General features: G+C 37.6%; 1 protein-coding gene across 1 annotated transcript in view; it reads right to left on the bottom strand.

The window, feature by feature from the left end:
• Positions 1-9,377, bottom strand: part of LOC107565767 (BAI1-associated protein 3-like) — a 48,910-nt gene extending 39,533 nt beyond the window's left edge. The window contains exon 1 of the mRNA XM_016251041.1: positions 9,232-9,377. The gene's annotated coding sequence lies outside the window, so the exon portion shown is untranslated. The remainder of the gene's footprint in view (positions 1-9,231) is intronic.
• Between the last annotated feature and the right edge of the window lie 1,872 nt (positions 9,378-11,249).

Genomic DNA, 11,249 nt, shown 5'->3' on the forward strand with positions numbered 1-11,249 from the left:
GGACGATATCTGCTTCGTCATGCCTGGAGCTGATCTGTGCTGGTCGCTGAGTTCTCAAGACCACCGGCTGTTCCTCACTCAAGCCCGCAGTGTGTGATGCATTTTATGGAGGACTGTTTCCTGAACCTGCAGACTAGCCCACAATGGGTCTGTGCTCAAAGGCTGTTCTATAAAGTGGGGCAGTTCCAACTTTGCAAGGACAGTCTGGTGCTTCTGACTCACAGCCTGTAGTACATTTTTTATATTTAAAGAATTTGCCACTGACGATTCAAACATGAGTTTTGAGTGGTGTAGAGTAGCGCTTGTTGTTTATCGTTTCTCCGATCACAAATGCAGACATGGTTTTATGTTTACACTGCACGATACGCTGCGTGATACGCAACGCAACACGTAAAAACACAGTATAAGTCATTATAATCAGTAATTATGTCCCCACTGGATGCAACAAATCTTTATTACCTCGTTTGTAATGGGTTTTATTGGTTTTGTCTGGTCGTGCCAGGACACGGCATCACAGTATGTTAAGGGGCGTAACATTTCCGTCACACGCTTGAGGTATTCAGCCAATCACAACGCACTGTATAGCTGGCCAATCAGAGCACACCTCGTTTTTCAGAACGATGAGCTTTGTAAAAATCGACCCGTTTCAGAAAGGCGGGGCATAGAGGAGCAACAATAATGTACATTATGTGGAAAATAATGTGTTTTTTTAACCTTAAAGATTCATCACTTTGCAATGTTGCAATGACCATCTTTTTGCAGTAACTCACCTGTCATAGTTTAATGAGTGGGTAGATGACATGAAGCGGATGGAGGTTAGATGCATTGAAAACATGAGAGCACATATCCTACAAACAGCTCCTAATTGGGACGAAGTTCGGGGGATTTTGTCCACAAAATGATAAGAGCACACATTATTATAACTTAGGTGCTGCAAGCTATGGTCGTTTTCTCTTGTCAGTGTTTGACATAGAATGCAATGCATACACTGCCCGACACGGATTTGCTGCTGTGCAAAACAAGTTCAAGTTAAACTTTCAAGTTTATTGCTGTTACTTTGGCAGCCAACAACAGAACAGCTTAACCCTGCGCACATTTTTATATTAAGTCATATTGAAAATGTTTAAGTTGAATTAATTCAGTTGATCTTTTTAACGTGGATTTCTATGGAAACCAGAACACAAGAGCATCCAAACAGAACTTAGAATCCATCATGGCGGCGCTCATCGGTTATTCAGGAAAAAAGGTGGATAATTGAACAATATTTGAAGGCTACATGCTAATGTTTTAAATAATTTACTTATAAATATTAATAGCATTACAATAGTTTTTGCTATACCAAAATTGGTAAATAGAACCGTGGGATTTTACAGGTATTGGTACCGCCTACTGAAATGTAGGTACCGTGACAACCCTAATGTCAACTCAAATCTGCAGACTGGCTCTGACTTTCAGCAACTAGTGTCAACTCATTCAGACTGTAAATAGGGGCAAAAATTTGAGCAAAATTCACTTCCAGCCTTTAGTCTGCTTTAAGGTTTTTCTTTTCCAGCAAGGCAAGCTCATATCTGGTTTCTCTCAGCTTGATTACTTTTTAAATTTGTGTTTACTATTGTCATTTTGCATTATTGACACTATTTTACTAATTAATGCTGTTCAGTTGCTTTGACACAATCTGTATTGTTAAAAGCGCTATATAAATAAAGGTGACTTGACTTGACTTGATTAACCCTGCAGGACAAGAGGAGAGGATATGTTTGCTTTTCCCCTTCTTTTAATCTGACTAGACATGCATCAAGAAACGTTGAAAAGATGAGACAAAGCAAAGCAGTCTATCTGAATCCCAGCACCTTCCCGATTCCCACCAAAGAGCAAATTCCACCAGTCGCTGTGCTGGAATCGAGTGTAATGTGCATCGAACGGCACCGCGGTGCATTCACCTGAATTCTCAGCTCTTACTGGTGGCAAATTAGCACCAGGCCACCGAGCAGCTGCTTCCCAGGTGAATTCATTTCAATTACGCACTCCGCCATCTGAATTGAATGTCACTCCGTCTCAGACATCAGCTCCCATGAAAGTCGAGAGCTGACACGCTACCAAACACAAGACAACAGCTGCCAAGGGAGCACTGCCATAGCCGAGAGCGGGAACATCGGTTCCTTCTCACCGGGTCGCACCCGCTGAGCCTCTGTCCCTCGCAAAGGCTCTTGGGCCACGTGAATGACACCGCTGCTCAATAGAGAGACGGTAAGCCTGGCAGTCAAAGGCTTCTCCACTGGGGATGGAGGGGTCTCTATGGTAACGGCTGAGCGAGAGGAACCGCCAATGCAGGTACACAGGATTCAAACAAAAGCAGCACAAATCATGCTTTTTTTGTGCTCATATAACCTTTTGTTGGGGCAGTTAAGCTGGCAGTGGTGAGCAGGGGATTCTAGGAAAAATTTCACATCATCTTCTATTTCTACACTTGCATGTAAAAGTTAAGAGCGCCCCCATCAGATAAGCAATATCGCTGATATGCTTCTCTCCTTGGCTTCAGATTTATCGATTTCAATTTTGCCAATTGCTTTATTGATTTCATAATCTTCTTTTACATAGATTCCTACTCTCATTCATATACAAAGGCTGAGCGACTGCTTCATCATATGGATTTTCATTCTCATTCATAGAGATGAGTTAACCTTCTGATCTTTGTCAAGCGAAATGAGGCAGGGCTGCTGTATAATGCTTTCACCAGCCTGACGGGTGCCTATTCCTCAACCTTCATTTATTTGTGGATAATTCTTTCTGACAAGATATGCCATCCAAGGAAGAAGACCTTTCAGACTACAATGAGGTTTTCCAGGTCAGTATTTATCCATTTTAATGTGAGATGTGAGACTTTGCTAGCCATGTGTCACTAAATAGACCATCTTGTATGATTCTGGCATCATCAGGTGTCACATAAAGTTCTGTTTTGCATTATTTTTTTGTGATATTTTAACATTAATCGTATGTGCTGTGAACACTATTTCCTATTTATTCTATTGCTCTCGGCCCACTAATCCAACAGGAACACTATTTTCATAATAATTTGTGATGGCAGGCCCTGTGATTGTCATCGACGCAATCACCGCTCTCTTCTCTCACAAGTCTTTCTGGATAAGCACTGAGAGACGGCCCATAACCGTGTCTCCAGTATTTCATAAATTGGGAGAAATGTCAAGTATCATTCTCATTATGAAGCTCTGAATGGTGGGGTAAAAGGTTGCCTATATGGGTGCCAATTTGTTTTTTCACTTCAATAATGAAATGATATACACATATATTTAATATTTTAACCTGCCCAGCCACAATGTAATTCAGATTAATTGTATTAATTGATTAATGTAATTCAATGTAAATCAAATCAGACCCACAATTCTTTCTCAGAATGTGTCATCTATATTAGTTGTGTGAGTGCAGAATTCCCTGAGCTTTTTCTCCCCAAGCGAGAAAAAGCTATGTCAAACCTGACTGACAAAAAGACAGACAGAGCTGTGGATCAGTCAGTAGAGGGGCAGAGCTGGTGTTGCAGGTATGAAACATGGATTCGCTCCCAATCAAATCAGACCCACAATTCTTTCTCAGAATGTGTCATCTATATTAGTTGTGTGAGTGCAGAATTCCCTGAGCTTTTTCTCCCCAAGCGAGAAAAAGCTATGTCAAACCTGACTGACAAAAAGACAGACAGAGCTGTGGATCAGTCAGTAGAGGGGCAGAGCTGGTGTTGCAGGTATGAAACATGGATTCGCTCAGTCAGTGGGTGATTCCATGGGAACATAGAAAGATTTCTACTTCCATAACAGAAATCATGAGAAAAAAATTGTATACACACAACATATATTATTATTACAAATATATTAGGGCAGTCAAAAAATGTTTATATTTAAACATTTTCATCTTTTTCTTGTAATTAATGATACACTTTTTAATGAAAGAAAAAAATGGTTTACTGTCTTTAATAATAAAACTTGCCAAGTGCCAAATGCAAGTAATAATCGGGTGTGCCTCACACGTCCTGAAAAGTGAAGCTGCTGATCGCTTTGATCGCCCCCTGGTGGCTGGCTGCAGTACAGTCATAAGCCCCGCCCTCTCCATGTAAATGACTGGGACTTGAGTCAAAATTAAAAAAAATAATTACACTTCCAATACAATTTTCTGAAAGATGGTTTTAGTCATTAAAGGTAGTTGTTATCACGCTGATATATGTTCAATTGTTCGTTTTTGTGATAAGTTTGATTTTAGCTAGTAATTTGATGCTATAAAACGGGGCGTGTCGTTATGGTTGATTGGTCTGCGGGTGTTTGGGTGGGAGTTTGATACCGCGGCTCCACCTCGCGACACTACAGCGCAGACTCTGGCTCCAAACGAATCTCTACTGCACAGACTCTGGCTCCAAATGACGTAATTTACTCAAGATGGCCGTGCTGAGATGCTTTGGCTTCACTTTTCTATAGTGGAAGGAATAGGAGATGCGTCGTCCATCTTTTTTTACAGTCTATGGTAATAATCAGCATTGGCGAGTTTATGAAACAGTGTTACTCGCCAGATGGCTGGTAACGTTTTAAAATGAATTCTAACAACGCCTGAGAACAATATGATTTAGCGTTATTATCGTGATTATCAAGACTGTGTTGTAATTGTATAAATACGTTTTGTTGTTGTGGTTAAAATAAAATTATCTTTATTTAATACTTTACAGTTACTTTACATTAGTATTAGTGATGATTCTTCTATTCTATTGATTTAATTAGATAATAATTTGGTTAGATGAAGATGATAATAATAATAATAACACACAATAATAGTAACACATAAAAATAATACATAAAAATATTAATAATAATAAAGTTGCAATTAGATGTGTTTCCCCAATTTGTTCTTTGTTCTTTTTAAAGAAATAATGCATATACAGTTTCATGGCCAATAAAAAATATTAATGGCCTGTAAATTTTCTCAATTCATCGGTCATTGGCAGGTTTGGCAAAATGTTAGTTGTAGGCCCTGGTAATAACTATATAATAATAATAATAATAATAAATTATTAAGTAAAATATTGTCTTATATAATATTGATGAATTGGATAAATTGGTAATTACTACTACTGATGGGCTGCGGTGGCCCTGCGACAAAAAAGGTTAGGAAACACTAATACGGGGCAGGTAGCACAGGGGAGGAACCAGGGCTCATATCATTACGATCTCAAAGCTGATAAGATCAATAATCCTCCAGGCTGTGATAAAGGTATATGGGACCATCAGGGGATCTATGCCAGCTTACTCCCCACAAGGCCATTCTCAAAGTGCCAATCTGCAGTGTTGATCAACATTAACATCAGGCATAATACCACAGACATTTTGCAATTGAGATCGATCGGACTCGAAACCCTATTGGTCTCTCCGAAATGAAACTAAATAAGAATAGCTATAGTTCTATGTCCGTCCAAGCCGCATTTGAGATGATTACAGGCGTTTACACTTACCATGTGATGGAACAAATCAGTTAGACATCCAATGACACAGTCTTTTACACCGAATGTGTCATGTCACTGAATGCTTATCACAATGACAGCTAGTGAAATATTAGCCCTGTTCCAAAATCTAGTGATCTGTCTCACTGCCCACATGCCATGGGCAACTTCCCTCTGAATCAGCATCCCAACCATCATGGCACCTCAAATGATTCTTAAAAACCTTCAAAATAAGCGAAGCACGTACTACAAAATTGAAAATGTCTCCCTGTGGAGACTTAAAGACTCAAGTTTCTTGTCTCCTGTCATGTTGCTGTACACACAACTGATCGCTGACTAGGTGCTTCAATTACGAGATCATTCTTCTCCCTGATCCTTAAATACATTCTGCACGAATTTGCTCGCGTACGAACGGGAGAGTTGATTCTTGAGAACAGCTCAACAAACAACATGTCACAAGTCATCTCACAAGTCATCTCACTGGAAGAACTTCAGAAGACAGCATGCACTGCGATCAGTGACTTCTTGTAGCAAACTAGCCATCAACTTGAATCAATCAAAGGCAACATGCTGTAGCCTTGTACACTATGTATTTGGCTATAGGCAGCAACACAAATAGCGCTCTGCATAGGAGACTTGATGCAGACAATTGATTTTGACGTTGTTGCTAAGGTAACACTGCAATACTCTTAAGCATAAAAAAATGAAAATTAAATGTTTGATAAATTATATCCCAATATTTAATTTAATTAAAATTAAGCGGGGCCGGTATTTAATTGTTATTGTTTTGGAGAAGTGAAATACTATCCAATATTTCATTTATATTTATTTGTAAATATCTTTAACAATGGAACCGTTTGTCTGATTGATTTGAAAATTGGAATGCAGTGTCTTTGTCCATGTGCCATTATTAGTATTATTATTTTATGAGGACATTCACATATCTTGAAAAACCAGGCTGCCATTGGTAAACTAACTTTTTCATTTTAAATAGTAGACATAACATTTTAATTGATACTTTTTAGTACTGAAAGTACTAAAAGAGAAAGTATTTCTCGTGCATCTGTATATTTTTTCACATTTTTTTTATTATTTTGTATTTATTTTTGTCACAGATCATTGCAGTGCATCCTGGAATCGCTTTCTCCACAAAGGCTACATGCAATGTTGCACTGAAATATGGCTGAAACAAGGAAGCTTAACAAACTGCTCAATTTAGTATGCTTACTTCTTGAAAAAGAGCAGTTTATCTAGATTTCTAGATTCTAGATTATCTAGATTTCATTTCCACTATTACCATGTCCACTAACGTTAAGCTCCAAACACAACAAAAATTTGAGCTATATACAAGTCTTCTGCAGCTATACAATAGTTTAGTGGTTCTCGCTGACAGATTTTCATTGAATAATGACTTAAATAATGACTTTATATGGCTTCAGAAGACTTGGAATACAGCATACATTATACGATTGTATGATGCATGATGCGTTTTTGGACCTTATTAGACATGGTCACTATAAACTACCATCATAAAGAAAAGAGCTGTGAAGTAAGGGTGAGTAAATTATGACAAATCTCATTTTGGGGTGAATTATTACCATCTACTACACATATTTTCCAGTTGTCAGACTGGACATATCAATGGGAATTTGTCTTGTGCTGCTTATTACATATGATAGAATGAAACAATAATATTGCCTCCATTTATTTGACATTTACTACGGACTTCTCAAATCAACAGTGACTTTCAAGTAGTCTTCTCAAATTAGGCAGTGAAATTTTACTCTTCTAAAGTGGAGCAGCTGATTATTGGGTAACATAAAAAGTGAATGATGACGAGCCGTCATGATTTTAGAGAGGAATGAAAAACGGATAGACATTTGCAAGCTAACAGCTCTAATAAAATGCTGGTCACTTTCAAACCAAAGGGCTCTTAAACTCCAAGACAGCATCTGATTGCAGCCCATTAAATATATAGAGTAATATATATATATATATATATATATACAAAAACAAAGAAGTAAGACATTTCCACTTGTTTTCTATAGCTGTACTGAGACGTTCACCACAACTCACAGAAAGACAGATGAGAGAATGGAGTGCTGTCTTTCACCTGTGGCAGGAAGCTCTGCTCGCACGTCTGCTCAAGCCCCCATTAAGAACAGCAAAGATTTAAACTGTCAATCAGACGCCAAAGGGAAGACTGCGGAGCTTTCACATTCAATTACAGTGGGACAAGCTCTTGCGTGAGCGCTCGGTTCTCTATGGCTAATGTAAAATGGAAAGATGTATTTTTCATATAAATATCTCAATCCTGAATACGGTACTTCTAAATTCTTGACAATTTCTGAGATGATGTTTATGATGAATGCAAAATATCAAAATCATAGAAAGCATACAATTTCTCATATCTAAATTCTTTTCCACTCAACTTACAATCACGTTCATTTCACAATGATCTAATGGTTATTCATAACACTGTTGTGAATAAACTCCTCTTCATCTACCTATTAAGTTGTTTAGCTCCTATGTGCCATTTAACTCTCAAGCTTTTTCTGTGACTTTTTCCCCTTTGTACTGAAAAGTTTTTGCACTCCAAATTGTGTTTAAATGAACATACTATACTTGATTTATTATTTGCTTCTTGGATTTTCAACCTGGTCTTGTGTCTGTATGTGCTGTTGTCTTGGCAACTAACTCCCTTGTGTACCATTGCTCCATCAACACATTACTCGGGGGTAAAATAAAATATGTGTTCGCATTTAAATTAAGATTTTTATGGGTACCCTATGTTATCCAGACACACGTCTTTCAATTATTCTTGCATTATTTGTACTTTTTTATTTGCACTCCTAGATTTGAAATTTGAACAAATATATATATATATATTTTTTTTAGTGTATGGAGCAGTTTTATACTATTCAATCCATTATTATTTTACAATCTAGACAAATGAATGTGATATGAAACACTGCATCACCTACATAAAGCTCAATGATGTACATCACACCACGTACAATTCTACTTCTGTCTAATGACTGCATACTAAATAAGACCAAAGCAAGACGATGGTTCAGTTTCAGGGCTAAATGTTCTTTTTCATTGTCTGGCAAATAAATGAATTAAAAAAAACTGCGCCCTCTGAGAGCTACTTTACCACCCATAACATCTGTTGAGACATAGCTACAGGTGTTGAACTACTGTAAGACATAAACAGAGATCTGCAAGCAGCAAAAAAAGGTATATATATATATATATGATTTTTTTTTTTTTTTTTGCATATTGCATATATAGAGCTTTAATCATAAAACTAAGCATTTAAATCATCTAAGACATTTATTGGGAGATACAGAGTGACAACTGATTTTATTATGCATTTTATATAAGTAGCCTGCTGTACTGTTATACCAATCTCATTAATTTACATTACAAGCTAGAATAAACTGCTTAAAAAGCCCAAGCAGTCACTAAAACGCTATTCAAATCCACAGTAAGCCATTACGCAGACTAAATGACAAAAATAATGCGATTTAGTATATTGGAAAAAAATCCTGTAACACTATAACGCAGGTGTAAAGCAAGACTTAACAACATGTACATTGACTTGCACTCACAGATAATAGAATAAAGCTAGTGATATTTCCCACTCAGGCTTATTAGACTATAATTCACAATGTTAAATAAAAGCATCCCATTCAGGCAGCACAATGCACGTATAAATCCCTAGAAATGAGTCTCACCTGTGGATTTCTCATTCACTGCTGTGCGATGCTCGCGCGTCTGTTTCTGTGCGTCTCAGACTTTTCTTCGCCCATCGAAATCTACGCAACTGGTTGGTGGTATATCCCTTTAAGACGGGAGATGTCAACTAAGCAATTGCGTTAATTTGTCCTCATCTGATGACAGGACATTTTTTTAATTTCTCCGAGACGTTTCCGTCTGCTCTCTTGCGCGCCGGTATGATCCATATATGGTAAAGGGACGTGCAAGACTACTTTGCATGCCTCGAGCTGTTGCCAGCCGCTTTGCCAAGAAAGAACAGCTTTTCCGTGTTTTATACTATTATAGAGCAAGAAAATGTTTTCGTTTTTATGTGTAGATCATGTGGTGCTACATGAAATAAAAAAAGACTTCGTTATGCAAAACATGTATAAACGTCCAGAAAGTGTGAGTATTAATAGCTACAGCAAGTCATCTGCTTTATATGGAGAATAATAGATTCTCTATAAGGGTTGCAAGAGCATTGCCTGCCAAACAGATGAATATCACAGTCTGGACAGCCAACAATTGTATAAATCATCCCAATAATTGACTCTCCCTTACTGTGGGCTTGCCAGCCTTGCATAACTAGGGCAGATTTCACAAAACCACCATCAAACCTCCAGGCTATTGTTTTCAGAGCTCGCTGAGAGAACGCCACAGCCAAGACTTGGCATTTATGTAGGTCTCCTCAATTTTGTTCCAATTAGACAAACCAGTAGGAGGAGGTGCTACCCTGCAGACAGTAGATCCGAGACATTTATTAGTTTGAGTAAAACAGAAGAGTGGACTCAGCTCCCAAACAGTGTGGTGACTCATGCTGTCACAGACCAAATGTGTGAGAGCCTTGTGTTCATGAACATGCGTGTGAGAATATGATAAAACACGATGCTTTAAGTGCTCTGGGCCGGAGGGAAAAAAAGCACAGAACATTGAGGAGTCTTTACAGATCACAAGAGGAAAACTACCTCCACTCCACGACATTTTGTTCCCGTTTCTGATCTGTTTTCTCCAGATAGGTTTAATTTAAATGTGTGCATGTGACAGGCTTCTTTAAAATTGGCCCACTTCTTCACTAATATAGGCTGATGTTATTGAGCTGTGGTTATTGATTACCGGTCTTTCAACATGGGACACTAAATTCGATTAGTGTCAACATAGCTATTGGAGTAGCCAACGTCAGTCTCAAAAGACAGATCTGGCAAGTCAATTCAGGGAATTAAAACACAGTCTTTGCCAAATGCCAGTTTTTCATTTTGTTTAAAGTCCCACACGAGAGCTTTTAAACACAAGCAGAGCCCAGGTGATTCAATCAAGGGCCATTTTTGTTCAAAGAAATATGGAGAGCACCTGGGGTCGGAGGCCCTCCTTAATTCTGTCAACTCTGGCAAATGAAATATATCTTTTTTTAATTTTTATTAAAACAGTTATACTACTTATACAAAATGCATAATAAAGCCAGTTGTCACTCTGTATCTCCCAATAAATGTCTTAGATGATTTAAATGCTTAGTTTTATGATTAAAGCTCTGTACTTTTTATTTAAAACATATGCAATATGCAAAAAAAAAGAGCTTGCTTCATCATATTAATGCTTACATTTAACATGATATTTCAGAAAATGATGTATGGATAATCAAGCAAACCTAAGTTTTTACATTTATATTAAAAGGCAAAGTATAAAAAGTGTAAACTATCAGTCAAATGATAATTCATGTAGTAGGTTGTGTACAACAGGTTTTTCAGCAAATTTTCAATCATGTTGATAATTTAGAGACCTTAGAAATTTGTGTATAAAATACAATAAGATACCGTTTATAGAGTTAGCATGTCAATTGTTTATCCTACAGAAATGAGATTTGGTGGAGACACTTGAAGTCTAATTTTTAGATTTTTCTCCTCCGAAAAAGGTCTTGAACAACATATCAGACAACAAAGAACAATGTATCAAACTATGCTCTGATTTGCTAAGTTGCTAAGATAAGTCTGCATTCAAATGT

This window comes from Sinocyclocheilus grahami, unplaced genomic scaffold (genome assembly GCF_001515645.1).
Source record: "Sinocyclocheilus grahami isolate Dianchi unplaced genomic scaffold, SAMN03320097.WGS_v1.1 scaffold1025.1, whole genome shotgun sequence".
NCBI classification, from domain to species: domain Eukaryota; kingdom Metazoa; phylum Chordata; class Actinopteri; order Cypriniformes; family Cyprinidae; genus Sinocyclocheilus; species Sinocyclocheilus grahami.